The sequence below is a fragment of the Lactuca serriola genome, chromosome 8, assembly GCF_051521515.1.
Source record: "Lactuca serriola cultivar US96UC23 chromosome 8, Lser_US96UC23_V15, whole genome shotgun sequence".
NCBI lineage: Eukaryota > Viridiplantae > Streptophyta > Magnoliopsida > Asterales > Asteraceae > Lactuca > Lactuca serriola.
The window spans coordinates 203,650,781-203,666,159 of NC_136415.1; the positions used below are offsets into that span (position 1 = coordinate 203,650,781).

Consider the following 15,379-nt stretch of genomic DNA (forward strand, 5'->3'; position numbering starts at 1 on the left):
AAGTTTATATGGTGGAAATTAAAGTTAATCTCAAAGGATCATAAAGCTCAACAACAATATAAGTTAGAGTTAGATAGTTAGATGATTAGTTGCGGAAATATAAGAAAATATAAAAGACAACAAGTATTATATCAAGTATACACTTAAGTTGATTCTTAACAAGTAATGAAATCAGACCAAGTTAGTAAGTGAGTTCAAACTTAGTTATTAAGTCTAGAAAGACTTGTTCCGAAGAGAGATTACAAAGAGTTACGATTATATTTAGATGATAAGAAAAAAGTGAGAGATATGAGTGATAACATTCAAGATCCATAAGAGAGGTATTTCATTGAGAAGGGGAGAACTCTATTTATAGAGTCTCGGAGATTACATACAGTCTAATCTATTTAAGAGCTGCCACGCATGGCACTTTGGACAAAAGAAAGTACTTATACAAAAGACAGAGAAAAGACTGAATCTAAGAATTGATGATGATGACTATGATTGCTGATCTTAACTGCGGGGAGAGATTGACTGCGGGTCTTGAAGCAACTTCGGATCTTCTTTTAATTTTTAAGAGGGTCACTTTTCGTGTTTCAACACTTTGACTAATTCCAGTTAGTCTTTTACTCCTGTCTCTCAATATCCTTATCCCTAGAATATAGGCAGCTTTTCTGAGGTCCTTCATAGCGAAACACATCCCAAGCCAGGACTTAACCTCCTGCAAGGTTGGGATGTCATTTCCTATGAGAAGTATGTCATCCACATACAACACTATAACGCTAACTATACTCCCACTAGCCTTGACATACACATAGGACTCATCGTCGCTTCTCGAAAATCCAAACTCTTTGACTTTCTCATCGACACAAAGATTCCATCTGCGATATGCTTGTTTCAATCCATAAATGGATTTCTCAAGCTTACACACTCTATTAGGGTACTTTGTATTCACAAAACCCTCTGGCTGAATCATGTAAACATCCTCAGCCAACTTTCCATTAAGGAAATCAATTTTGACATCCATCTGCCATATTTCACAATCATGAAATGCAGCTATGGCTAGCATAACCCTAATATACTTAATCTTCGCTACTGTGAGAGGTCTCATCATAGTCAACTCCCGGAGTTTGAGTAAAGCCCTTCGCAACCAGTCGTGCCTTGTATGTGTGTACTTTCCCATCCATGTCGGTCTTCTTCTTGAAGATCCATTTGCACCAAACTGTATTACAACCTAATACATTGTCAACCAAGCTCCAAACTTGATTTTCATACATGGACTAAATCTCGCTATCCATCGTCTCTTTCCATTTTGCTGACGTGGGGCCTGCCATGGCTTCCTTGTAGTTTCTAGGTTCATCCAAATTTACCAGTGTGCTATCATTGATAAATGTATCACCCTCAGATGTTATATGGAAACCATATAACACAGGTGGAACAATAACTCTATTGGAATGCCTCAGAGGTACGGACTCGTCAATCGGCTCAACAGGAGTTTCCTCCTTAGGTTGATCGCTAGTGTTTGAGGTTCCTCCGCCACTTAACTCTTGAAGCTCTTCAAGGTCAATGTGCCTCCCATTGTCTCCTTGGAATATAAGTTCTCTTTCACGAAAAACTCCTCTTCTCGCAACGAAGACAACATTGTCACTCGGTCTGTAGAAGAGATATCTAAAGGACTTCTGCGGGTAGCCGATGAAAATACACCGCTCACTACGAGGTTTGACCTTATCGTGATTCTCACGCCTCACGAAAGCCTCGCAACCCCAAACCTTGATGTGTGCTAACGAGGGAACTTTCACTGTCCACATCTCGTGAAGTGTTTTGGCAACCTTCTTAGTTGGGACTAGATTAAGGATATGGGTGGTAGTCTATTAGGCATACCCCCGGAATGAGATAGGTAACGAAGCTCGACTTATCATGGAACGAACCATGTCCAACAATTTTTGGTTGCGCCTCTCAACCATACCATTAAGTTATGGTATCCTAGGTGGCGTCAACTGTGAAACAATTCCACATTCCTTAAGATAGTCAAGGAACTCGATACTAAGATACTCACCACCCTAATCGGATCGGAGCATCTTTATCTTCCTGCCCAACTGATTCTCCACTTCTTGTTTAAACTCTTTGAACTTTTCAAAGCTTTCTGACTTATGCTTGATTAAGTAGAGATATCCATATCTGTTGTAATCATTTGTAAAAGTCACATAGAAGCGGTTAGCATCCTTTGTGTCGGTTCTGAAGGGTCAACACACATCAGTGTGTATGAGATCCAACCTATCACAAGTACCAGTGAAGGGCGACATGGTCATCTTTCCAAGTATACAAGATTCATAAGTGTCATCCGACTTTAAGTCGAATGACTCCAAGACTCCAGCCTTTTGGAGTTGGCCTATGCGCTTCTTGTTAACATGTCCAAGACGACAATGCCACAAGAATGACTTATCCAAACTATTAGAAGAATCAATGTGTAGCCCATTATTTCCTAAGTTGTCTACAACCATAACAGTTTCATATACACCGTTACAAGGTAATGCTTTAAAATAAAATACATCATTATAAAAATCATTAACAGCACCAATTTCATTATCAAATGAAAAAATAAAACCTTGTTTGTACAAACCATGAAAGGAAATAATATTTCTCGCCATATCATACGAGTAGCAACAATTATTCAAATCTATTTCTAACCCACTACTAAGGAATAAAGAGTAAACTCCAATCTTTGTGAAAGGTGAGACTTTCCGATTCCCCATGATCAAGTTTATCTTCCCGTGCTCCACATCCTTACTTCTTTTTAGGCCCTGCGTATCAGAACAAATGTGAAATCCACAAACTGTATCATGGAACCAAGAACTAACATGTGATGAGTTTTTAGATAGAATAGTATAACTACCTATATGGGTGGGTTTAACCTTACCATCCTTAACATCCTGCAAGTACTTGGGGCATCTTTTCTTCCAGTGCCCCTTTTCATAGAAATAGAAGCACTGTGCTTCTTATGGGTTGGTGGAGGGAGCAGCAGAACCACCTTTGGTTCTAATTGAAGAGGATCCATCATGGCACTTTCCCTTGTGGCCCTTGGTAGGGGTCTTCCTCTTCTTCCCCTTCTCTTGCCCACTTTCCAGAACAAGGGCGGTAGTAGGAGTAGTAACAACAAATTTACCTTTGAGACTACTTTCAACAGTCCTCAAAATTCCTTGAAGTTTGCTAAGAGTGACCTCCTCCTTATCCATATGATAGGTCATGCATAACTAATCATAACAGGGAGGCAAAGGGTGTAGAATAATATCTATGGCCAACTCTTCATCAAAGTTGACATTCAAGATTTGCAAACGGTCCACAAACCTTTGCATTTTCTGCAAGTGGGCCGTGATGGATTCTCCATCCTTCATCTTAGTTGTTATCATGGAAGAGATGATTTCATACCTCTCTTGACGAACACTCTGATGGTATCTTTCCATCCGGTCTTGGTGCATCTCAGAAGGGTAGAAGTCCTCATAGGACTTTTAGCGTTCAGCTGTCATAGCGGCCATCATGAAACAAGACACCTTAGTGGCATCCTTCTCATGAGTCCTATACTTAAAAATCTCCTCAGGAGTAGCAGAAGACTCATCAATTTCCTTAAGCTCCTTATCAAGAACATATTCCTTGTCCTCATAGCAAGCGACCATCCTGATGTTCCTAATCCAATCGTTGAAGTTGGTACCATCAAAGATGAATCTCCCACACAAGTTCATGACACAGAAGGAACCAGTAGGGTTTGAGCCAGAAGTAGTGTTGGAAGACTTCTAAAACAGAAAGAAAAAGTTTAGATTAGATAATAATCCTTAATATAGCACCCAAAATGAAATATTAAGGCTAGGACCCAACACAATATTTTACAATTTTGAAGAGGGATGTCGTAATCCAACTTGCAAAAATATTTGAAGGTAGGTAAATGACGATTTACCAATTTCCACCGTGAAAAACGAAATTGATTAATAAGTTTTAAATGAATTGAAGTTCCTAGATTCTTTTGAGATTCATTGAACTTTTCAATGGAATATTTAAATCTCGATTATACCCTTCAAGTTTGTGACTGAGATACAGAGGATCACAAACAAGGTGTGAATAACCATGCAAAATTACTTGGTACACTTGAAGTCAATTATCACCTAATCAATGTGCCGGTTAACCATACACGCTCCATTGATCTATGACAAACATCAAGCTACCCTTTGCCACCCTTACTATTCCATGTTAGTGTGTCGGTTAACCACACACGCTCCACTAACGACTTGGTAAGGTGCAAAGTGTAATTTCATGGATTAACATCAATTTCAAATTTTCCTAAAGTAACTGAGATTGGGAATTTTATAAAACATTTAGTTACTTTATAATTATCATTATACTTAAATGAGAATTATTGTCTTATCCTAAACCGTTCGGCTAACGACCCTCCGCCAGTCAAGGAAGCGGTGGGTGAGAGTGGACACCCATTAAACCACCATTTTATAGGTAGTAACCTTATCGCCGCTTATAGACTGGCTTCGTGAATGGGGCCCACTAACGGTAAGACTGACTTGTTCTTATATATATATATATATATATATATATATATATATATATATATTATTAAACTTATAATATTATAAAGTATAAGGGTTGAGTTTTAACTTTTAAAACTCTAGGGTTTGGAATTAAAGTTTCATTAGTGAGACTTTACAAATCCAAAACTTGAGGGCAAGTTTTGAAACTTGTCAAAACTCTTCACATCCATAACTTATGGGTTTAATGACTCGTAAAATAAAAACTTTTCATTTTCCATAACTTGAGGACATGTTATGGAGTTCATTAAAGCACTTAGATCAATATTTTAATAAATCAAAATGATCAAATAACTCATTCATGATCTAGTTAAACTCATAAGACAAGATAATTCATATAAAAAATTTGCAAGAAATTAGCCTAATCATATAAACTAATACAAATCTTGAAATTTTGACAATTATCTTTTAATTGGAAAGGCATGATCATTACCATATCAACAAAACTGATTTCATGTTTCAAAAAACTGTTTGGGGTATTCATCATAATCCAATTCTAGCCAAAAACTTGAAATCCAGCACCCAAAGCCATCAACTTGACGAGTACATGAACATGACTCGTCGAGTTGGTATGTTACTGAGTGGACTCGTCGAGTCAGCTAGTGCATTCGGCGAGTTCACCAATCAGAAGCCAGAAAATCGATTTTTTTCAATTTGGAAAATTAATAAGCATCAAGTATAACAGAAAACAATCCTAGACTCTAATACTACTGAAGGGTTTTGAGCACTCTAAAAACCTTATGGTGCACATGCAACCTTATATACTTTGGATCTAAGTTTTCTTTAATTATACATGCAATTTGATTTTCCAAAGCATTCATCCTAACTAGCATACAAAGAATAGGTACATGAACAAAAAACACTAGTTAGATGACTAACCTCTTGTAGTAGCTTGCTAACTTGGACCTTTATGAGCCTAGCACCCCAAATGTGATTCCTCAAATGCTTCACAAAAGAGAGAATTTCTTTCAAACAAGTCGGCTATGACTCTTCCAAAGATCACTTAGGCCGATTTTAGGAGCTAAGGGACTCCTTTTATAGTGTCGCAAAACTGGGGTTACATCCATGCAAACCCTAATGCTCATGACCTTTCATATTACTTAGGCTCCATGGATTAAACCTCCATTGACTACCATATTGGTTTAGCTTAACCTCAATAACCATTGGCCCACACTATAAGAATCATTGATTTACTAAATTAATCCCTGTATATTTAACTAGTCTCTTTTGATCACCAAATTAATTCTTGATCAACACTAATGAAATAATATGATTTCATAATAATATATTAGAACTTATAATATATAAATAAATAATAAATAACCTCTTCTCAAAAGTCCATCCTAAATGATTGTTCTGGTGAAATGCAACCCAAATGGACCATGCTATTCTCGGGTTAAGTACATACAAAATATAGTTGTGGACTTAGACACCTTATCCAAAAATGTCTTGCTTAGCACTAGAAGGTTCATCTCTCAGTTTGTCTCTCGTTGTTCATTATATTCCTAGGAAAATTGGTGTCATCAGGAAGAGCTTTCCGTCGAAGGAAAATATGTTCCTTTTCTTAAATGAAAGGTTCTCGGCAGCAGCGTATGGTCTGTGAATCTGTATTCTAGTGGGAATGTAAAATCCATAAAAATCATGCCAAATTTTAACTTTTAAAAACATTTCAAATACCAATAGTTATTACAAAAAGTTTTCGAAATTAGTTTCATATCAGAGTATCCTAGAAATCCAAATCAAAACATGAGGAAGTGTACGGTCACACCTTTTCCTTCCCGCGGTCATCCGCTGTACCTGAAAAAATAAATCGATAAATGTAAGATCGAAGGCTTAGTGAGTTACCCCCAAAATACCAACCTCACAAAACCCTGAATATATCATATAACCAAACACATAACAACCATGCATCTCGAGTCTACAGTGTGACTGGTATGCCCGCACCAGGCCTTCAGTCCACCTGGTCCACTATCTGAGTCTACAGTATGACTGGACCGCCCGCATCGAGCCTTCAATCCATCTGGCCCACTCTCTGTCACAACCCAAAACCGGAACGGCAGAAACGTTTTGGGGTCGAGGACGTCATGTCAAGTATCACAACACATGCAGTATAGTAATCGAAGTACAACAACCATTGCATTAATAGTAATAATTTTACATAGGTTACATTTAGCAACAACATCAAACATAGATATAGAAAATAACAAAAGATGCAACTTGGTACAAGGTTTTCTTCACAAAAGCTTCCAGAGTGTACCTGTCTACTGACGACCTGAGAATACAAGTTATTTTGAAGAGAGTATCAGCATTTTAATGCTGGTGAGTTCATAAGTATTTTAATGACATTGATATAAATACATGTTTTTCCTCAAAATAATCTCATTAGATGAAGGTGATAAGGGCTTATAAAGTATTTGAATTCCTTCTAGAAAATCCTATATTTTCTATTAAAAGTAGTCTTCTACCAAGACCCGACAGTTTTGTGTTTAAAGAGTATTTTTCCCCTAATGTTACTATCATTATCAAAATATAGTTTTACATTAATGAGTATATGGGAAAACCACAATTAAATGTAATAGGGAAAAATAATATTTTACCTCAGCGGTGACACAGCTGGTTATAAAGTAATAGAATGCAGACTCCGGGTAGTATTAGATGAACAATACACCACGGAGAGTCTAAATGAATGAAGAGCAGACTCCAGGTGGTATTAAATGAACAATACACCTCGGAGAGTGTAAATGAATAAAGAGCAGACTCCAGGTGGTATTAAATGAACAATACACCTTGGAGAGTCTAAACGAATGAAAAGCAGACTCCAGGTGGTATTAAATGAACAATACACCTTTGAGAGTCTAAATGAATGAAAAGTGGACTCTAGGTGGTATTAAATGAACAATACACCTCGGAGAGTCTAAATGAATGAAAAGCAGACTCCAGGTGGTATTAAATGAACAATACACCTCGGAGAGTCTAAATGAATGATACTAATTACCTTAATGCCATGAATTATAAGGTAAGTGAAAAGATACTCCTAACCATACTGATCGACGGATGTAAACATGACGATCTGCTGGCGTCGAAATGAATGTGACATTTGTCACCCCTTGGCTTGGTAGGCCGGGACTGTAGCTAGTAGTCAGGATGAGGAATGGTCTGTCTCGTATAAATCTATACTCACAATGCCCGCTCTCCCTCCAGGAGACTCTGGTTACCACTCGACAACGGTGAAATCCGCGTCATGAGGATGTATCTCGTGTTTTGATTTCTATAAACCTTTCTTTTTACTAAAAGTATAAGTTTTTAGAATATAGATATAACTAAGTTCTCCTTCATGAATGTTATGTTTGGTTTCTAAACTATACCTATTATAGTTTACATGAGAGGTTATCTAGGTACCTTTGCTACCCAAAGGTATTGAACTGGAGCAAGAGTTTTAATGTCTATCTAGATATACATAATATATAACTAGGACTTCAACGACACTTGGACAAATAACCGGATGCTCTAAGTCCACAACCAAACAAGGAACAGGAAATAAAGCGAGCTATTAGTCCTAAGTCCTTCAAACCCTACTTATATAACTATATCTATATAGACATGCATCTATCAAGAATAAAAGTTTAAAAGATGTTGTTAAAAACTTAGTAATCTAAAAAGAGATTTTGGTACTTTAAAAGAGACTCGGAAACAAGATTTTAAAACCTTTAGCTTGATAAAATAGTTTAACATTCAGAAATCTATTTGCTTGACAGTTATTAATCACATGTGATTGATATAATAACTTAATAGTTCATCTTGTATTCCCCCCATAAAAGCATTTAAAATCATTTCAAATGTTCATTAAGGGGTATGAACTCACCTGTAGTGGGTGATTCAGATGAACGGATGGTATAGGATGCTAATTGCAATACTAGAAAACAACCCTTTAATGACGCGCAAACAATAACACTCGCTGATAGATTTGTGCGTGCCCTAGAAAATAATGTCAGTTTTGAAAAATTTGAAGGATAGAGGGCACGTATTTGTGCACGCCCTAAAATTAGTGTCCAACAAAAAAAAATTAAAAACACGGAGGGCACCTATCCTAAAAAGCGTGTCGTGTTACCCTGTCGCTTTATAATTTTAGTATATGAATGTGCGTTTTCGATTTTTAATAGCAGGGGGAAACGAAATCGAAAAAATTAAAAAGCCTGCCTGTTGCGTCTCCTCCTTCTACAGGAACGCTCATCTCGATTAGACTCACCACCATCTCTCTCTCTCTCTCTCTCTCTCTCTCTCTCTCCCCCTTAATCATGGTACAGACCACCACTATCTTGTATATGGAATGTAATAAACCGGGCCAAGAAGAAAAGGAAAGGGTGATTTCCCTGCTGACTAGCCTTCGCAAAGTGATTCCTCTCAATCTTCATCCTCTCCATACTGTTTCTCCCCATTATTGCTTCTATTGAATCAAATATCGCTGAATAAAAACAGAACGAGTCAAGAAATCGTCCGAGAAAAAACGGCCCATTGTGGTTCGCATCTTGCTCCACCACCGTTAGCAGCGTCGACCCTAACATCTTGATCGCTTGAAGTATCGTTTTCAGGTAACCTCTTCTCTCCTTCACATACGTACTCAAATGGAGTATGTTGTTTACAAACAACGATTCACCTTCTTTTATTCATAGATTTTCTCTCGTTAGCATCGCCAAAGTGGCTAGCCCTAGAATCAATCGGAACTGTACTTCAATTCCCACGGAGTGGTCCGATTTATTACATTCAATATACATTTCCTTTCCTTCGATTCTAACCCTAGTTCATTCCCCCCCCCCCCTTTCCTTCACAAACACACATGGATTATGAGTTCCTTATCTATTCCTATGGGCTTCACGAAGCGTGGTTTATACATCTACGATTTCTGAATTTCGAGTATTATGCACACAAATGTTAGAAGAAATATGGTCAACCAGCTCAAATATGGTCCGATTCCAGTTCTCAAAGCCCTCATAGATGTATATAGTGCAAGATCAAATTACAGATGAAACCCGAATAGCATTGTGCGACAACTGAAGAAGATGATGATGTTGGAGAAAAAATGTTCTTGCTTGTTCTCTTTCTCATGCTTTGCATTCTTTTTCTTCAGGGATTTTAATCCATTCTTTAAAACTGTGTAGTCTGCAGTTTATTTAGGGCTTAATTTCTTTAAAACCATGTCTTTTCAAATTTGTATCCATGTTAATGATACTCACCAGGTGGAGTTATCAAAAAATATTCTTTTTTATTAAATTTTCCTATGGTTCTATAAAGTCTTATAGAGTAGATAGGTGTTTGATGTTGAATTATTGTCCATCCCATCTATCATGTATTTAACAATTTAATTGTGTTTTGGTTGCTTTCCATGTATTGTTATCTTGATCCAATTTTCTTGCAAGAGAACTAGCAAAAACACGATCTGTTTTAGAAGTTGCACTGGGCTTCATAACTTTGGGTTCTGGTGTGCTGACTGGCTTCTCAAATACATCTTCTTTGGGTGGGGTAGGTGCAGGGGGCTTCTAGGGCCGCATCATCTAATGTTTGGGGTTTGTAATCTTTAAATTTATGTTCATATATCTGTATCAAATAATTAAAATATGACTTTGTTTCATGTTGGGTCAAAGCTTATGCTTACTTTATTTGTCCTGTAACAGACTGAAAATGTCTTATTGGTCAGAGATTCAGCGATGCCTCTATATAGAGTGACATAAAGTTATGGCCTTCCACTTATTGGGAATGGATCCACCAAGTATAATATGACTTCATTCTCTTCCCTTTACTTGATATGATGAATTACTTTTTTCAACAGTTTGGTAAATATTTGTTTTTTTTTGTATAGGATTCAGCCTGTGTATGTTGCTAATGTGGCATTTGCAGTTGTTGCAGCCTTGAAAGATGATGGTAGCAACATGGGAAAAGTATATGAACTTGGTGGGCCAGATGTGTATACATTACATCAATTGGTGATTGATTCTCATGTTTTCTTTTGTCCTGTTCAAAATTCAAACTAAGATTGAGTCATCATAATTTGATCTTTATTATTTTTACAGGCTAAGCTTATGTACAAAGTGATTCAATAATGGCCTCATCATGTTAATTTGATCTATGAGTAAACTGCCCTTCCTAAGTTGGTGGTTGATTTTGGCTCTCTTGAACTTTCACCTGTTGATGGAAGGACACTGACAGATTTCAGTCACACAAGGGGTTTGTGTATGTGCTCTTTAGTGCGAGTGGTAAGAGTCTTAAAGAATCAGCCACGGGGGCTTGTTCCCAGAGATTATTATATGGATTCAGCTTACCCTTTCAAGAAGTCTGATATTGTAAGCATGGATCCTGTTTATAAACATGTTGCATGTTCATCTGATGGGCGTACACTTTTCGAGTCATCTAAAACATCTTTGCATAAAGGCAAACTTGAAGATGCTGTCAACTTTGGAACAAAGGTAACTAAATCTTTTGTGTTGACTTTTCATTTATACAATAATAAGTCAAATAAGGTCTAACATTATTACTATGTACAACCACTGTCTAAACTTGTATCTGAATGTGGTCCTTATCATCGAATGACAGCTGGTGCATATAGTCTTTTGGCTGTGGTGCTTTATCATACTGGTGATTTTAATCAAGTACACGAGCATTTTTTTTCTTGTGTTGATTTTTTGTTAATTCAAGAATAAGTCAACTAAGGAAGGTGTCTCATAAATATTTAATAAAAAATTTTTTTACAAGACATGTCTCTCCATCCCAAGAAAGTAGGACGCCTCTTTAAATGCAAAGCTTTTCTCGCTTGGCTAAATTGAATGTAAACTAATATTATATTTCTAACTATTTTTGTTATGAAATATACAATTTCCAAAGTCAGAATTTAAAAGATTTATTAAAAAATTTTACAACTAAATGAGAATTAGTAAGAAATAGATAAAAACTGAATATAAATTTTAATCTCTTATTTAATTATAAATTATTACACAGGCCGTTATCAAAAGTAACTTTCACATTAATAGGAGCAAAAAAGAAAATACATTTATAGTACATGAAAACTATTAGTGATTATTAGAAATTTTAATCAACTAATTTTTGATACAATACACACGATTTATTTACCTTGATAAGTAAACTTTTTTTTTGGAACTATTACTTTTCTGGTGGGCAAACGTTATCAATGCGCAACACGGAAAAAACGAGATTACCTTTGTCATTTGACTACTATCTATCTATCTATTAGGCTATTATCTACCAACAAAAAGCTTTAGATATAAACAAGAGGGAACATAGGCTCGATCATCCAGATATAATGAAGAGTTATGGGGACTTGGCTGTTTTTTACTACAAGCTCCAACACACTGAGTTGGCTCTCAAGTATGTTTTTTTTCTTTCTTAAAAACAATAAAATTTTATCATAGAAAAATATGAGAAGAATGTATTTGCCAGGTGGCGCACATGTTGAGGAGCCAAAGTCGGTTTATGTTGGAGGTGATCATCGTGTTATAGCTGATACAGGGGTGTGTTTTTATAAATTCAGTTTATGTTGGAGGTGATCACGTGTTAAGACCTGGTAAACAAGGACATTAGTTATATACTCTCTAATATGTCATGTTTTCTTGAAATTGTAGTGATTATCATAACTTATTTTCATGATACAGTAGGAAGTACTCAACCACATTAAATATCTGGAACAGTAGTTTGATTTCATTGTGCTTTTTTCATGTTTATTAGTAGTAGTTTGATTTCATGTGTAGGATGGAGAAGCTTATGCTTACCTGCTAAATGTTCTTGCACCAGAACATTACATCCCAACCTCATTGAATATATGGAACAGCTGCTGAGTCATACCCCACCCCCACCCTCACTTGACTTCCAGAAGCATTTCCTGCACTAAAATTCTGAGCATGCATCTGTTAAAGGTAAAACTTCTGTTGAGCTAAAATGCTACTCATAGCAGCATAGTTTATAGGTTAAGATCCAAATGTTGCAGGATTAATCATAAATATTGAAGATAACCATTATTATATGTCATACGATTCATAGGCAACATGGGATTTCCAGGTATTCCATTCCCAGGCGCTTGTTGGGATTTAAGCAAGTTACTCAAAACATCATCTGGCTGATGTGAACATAAACCATCAACCATCAACATCAAGTACATGACTTACCGAATTCAAAACATCGATCCAATGGTCCAAATTTTGAAGATTGTTCGAGAAGATATGATCGATTTAAGGTAATTACTGATTCCATTACCTTTGTTATTCAATTCCATTCCATTCCATTCAACTGTTATTTTTTTATAGGTTGGTTGGGATGAATCAACAGTAGGGGAAAGGCAGCCACGGGTGTCATTATGGGAAATCGAACCATTAACAAATTTTCCCATGTATCCATCTTTGTTTCCTCTTCGGTTGAAAAGACCATGGTACCCTGGAGCTTCATCTTTTCAAGGCATGAAACAATCATTCTTTCTTTCAATTCCAATTCTAATTCCAATTCCAGATCTTTTTTGTATTCAGTTTCAAATTATTTATTTCAGGAGACAGCAGAGATGATAATGGAATGGCATGGTCCATCATGGGGCAAAACTTGGCTTTTTGTAATACATCAACTATTTCTTTTTTCTTATTCCTTTGTGTGAGTGTATTATATAGAATATATGATTTACTTTATATTTGAAAAAAACTTAGAAAATTTTATTTGTTTTTAGATACTTGGTGTGTGCGAGTGAGCATGAACTAACCCAATGCCCCCGGAGTTCTGGCTCCTTCCATCTCTACTTCCTATGTATATATACAGGTTAATCGACTCGTATTCATGTCTCATAGTGTATTCCAGTATCAGGTATCATTATTTGTGTATTTACAAAAATTTGAAATATCTCTAATTTATTAAATTCAGCAAAAATGAGGTGTTATGGTCCACCTGGCCTCGTTAAGGTAACAACATATGTTTTGTTCAAACTTCAAAACCCTACTTGAATTTATATTCCATTCATCATCTAGAAAGTAGTTCCAATTAGAAACCATGTCAACTTAGTCAAGTTAGTTGGCTTAATTGCCCTAGGAACAAAAAATTTCATGAAAATGCTTTGTCTTCACCTCCAGTTCAGTCACCGGTATGTCAAATGACAAATCTATCCCCATAGGACGCCTCCCCATGTTCCCATATGCATAGAAAAACATAATATATTCAACAGGGAGCTTTAGTACATGAACAAAGTGAGGAGACATTTCCCCTATCAACCCTACAAATAGTAACATTATTTCTACCAATAATGCCCTTGCTATTGGTCAAGCTCATAGATAATAGCCTTCTGGACGTGTATGTCATCATATTACATCCTCCAAATACTACCTTAACATCTATTAGTTTTTTTGCAGCTCTCAATCTGATCTGGAAGCTAATTTGTTTAAGGTATATATATCTATCACTGTTATCTCCATTATATCCATGTTTGAGTTTGTATAACATGCCACTTTAAAATGAAAGGCATAACCCTAATTATGACTTTGATTGCAGCTCATGGAAAGGCGGGGCTATGGGCAAGAATATATAAACTGTTACAAGATGATGACAAGGTATTTCCCAACTCCCCTTTTGTCACCTTTTATAAATTCTTAATTTCTGTAGAAATTCCAGTTCTATTCTAAATTTCTCAGCAGCAGTTAGCAAAGGACTTGAAAAAGTTGTCCAGGAATTGTCAATGACTGAAAATGATGGACCTGTCTCTAAAAAATTTCTGAAAGTAAGAGTAATCAGTAACTTTTTTGATTCATTTCTAGGTTTATATATTATACTTTATATTTTATATTTTATATTTAATATTTAATTTGCATACCTCAGATGAAATTACACCAAAACCAAATGGTTGAAACAGAGCCTAATTGTCCCAATGGTTGAAACAGAGCCTAATTGTCCCAATCACTTCTTACAATGTTGTATTGTTGATGCTGATATGAAGCAAAAAATGTTGATGCTGTCAAGGTATTCAGTATTCCCTTTCTTTTTTGTCATTTTCCAAAAATATTTAAACTGACATGTATTTTCTTTATGTAAAGGACTTAGGTGTAGAGTCTTGTTGTTGCTGCATTTACTTAGTTGGAATTTGATGTACATGGTAGATTGGATGCAAAGTTGTATGTTGTAAGAAATAGAATTGTATGACATTAAATTTATGCAATGAATTCTATTTTTTGTATATGATATTTTATTTTCTATTGTGAAACATTAAATACAAATTTAATTTGAAAATAAGTAAATCTATAAATAATATTTTTTTAAACATTTAAAATTATGATACGCAAAAATGTGTGTCATCTTTATTTATGACATGGCATCTCTTGACAGGGGCTTTCTTGATACGCATTGTGTGTCATTAACACACGCGACGTAAGGTTTCGACACGCGATTGCGTGTCGTCTTCCTTTATGACAGGGCCTTCCTTGATACGCATTGCATGTCGTAAACGAGCGTCGTAATTGCGCGTCGCAAAAGCGCGTCGTCTCTCTTTATGACAGGGCCTTCCTTGACGTGCATTTGCACGTCGTCTGAGCCTTTGACGACGCGCAATGAGCGTCGTAAAAGACTGTTTTTCTAGTAGTGGTGTCAAGTGAGAACTTGAACACACACGTGGATCCTATTTAGCATATAATGACACATATATGCATCTAATTTGTCCTTTAACAGTTAATTAATTAAGTTAAGACACCCTAATACATGGATAACACTTTGATTCAAGTGTTAGGAGTACTAAATGGTTGTATCTAAAGAGACTATGGCCTCACTTTGGAGTTTACTTCCCATTTGGT

General features: G+C 36.1%; 1 long non-coding RNA gene across 1 annotated transcript; it reads left to right on the plus strand.

Moving 5' to 3' along the window:
• The first annotated feature begins 13,865 nt into the window (after positions 1 to 13,865).
• Positions 13,866 to 14,128, plus strand: LOC145068450 (uncharacterized). The gene is made up of 3 exons (XR_013688985.1): positions 13,866 to 13,892; positions 13,952 to 13,985; positions 14,091 to 14,128. It is a non-coding gene; the product is annotated as an uncharacterized LOC145068450 (long non-coding RNA).
• The last annotated feature ends 1,251 nt before the right edge of the window (positions 14,129 to 15,379 follow it).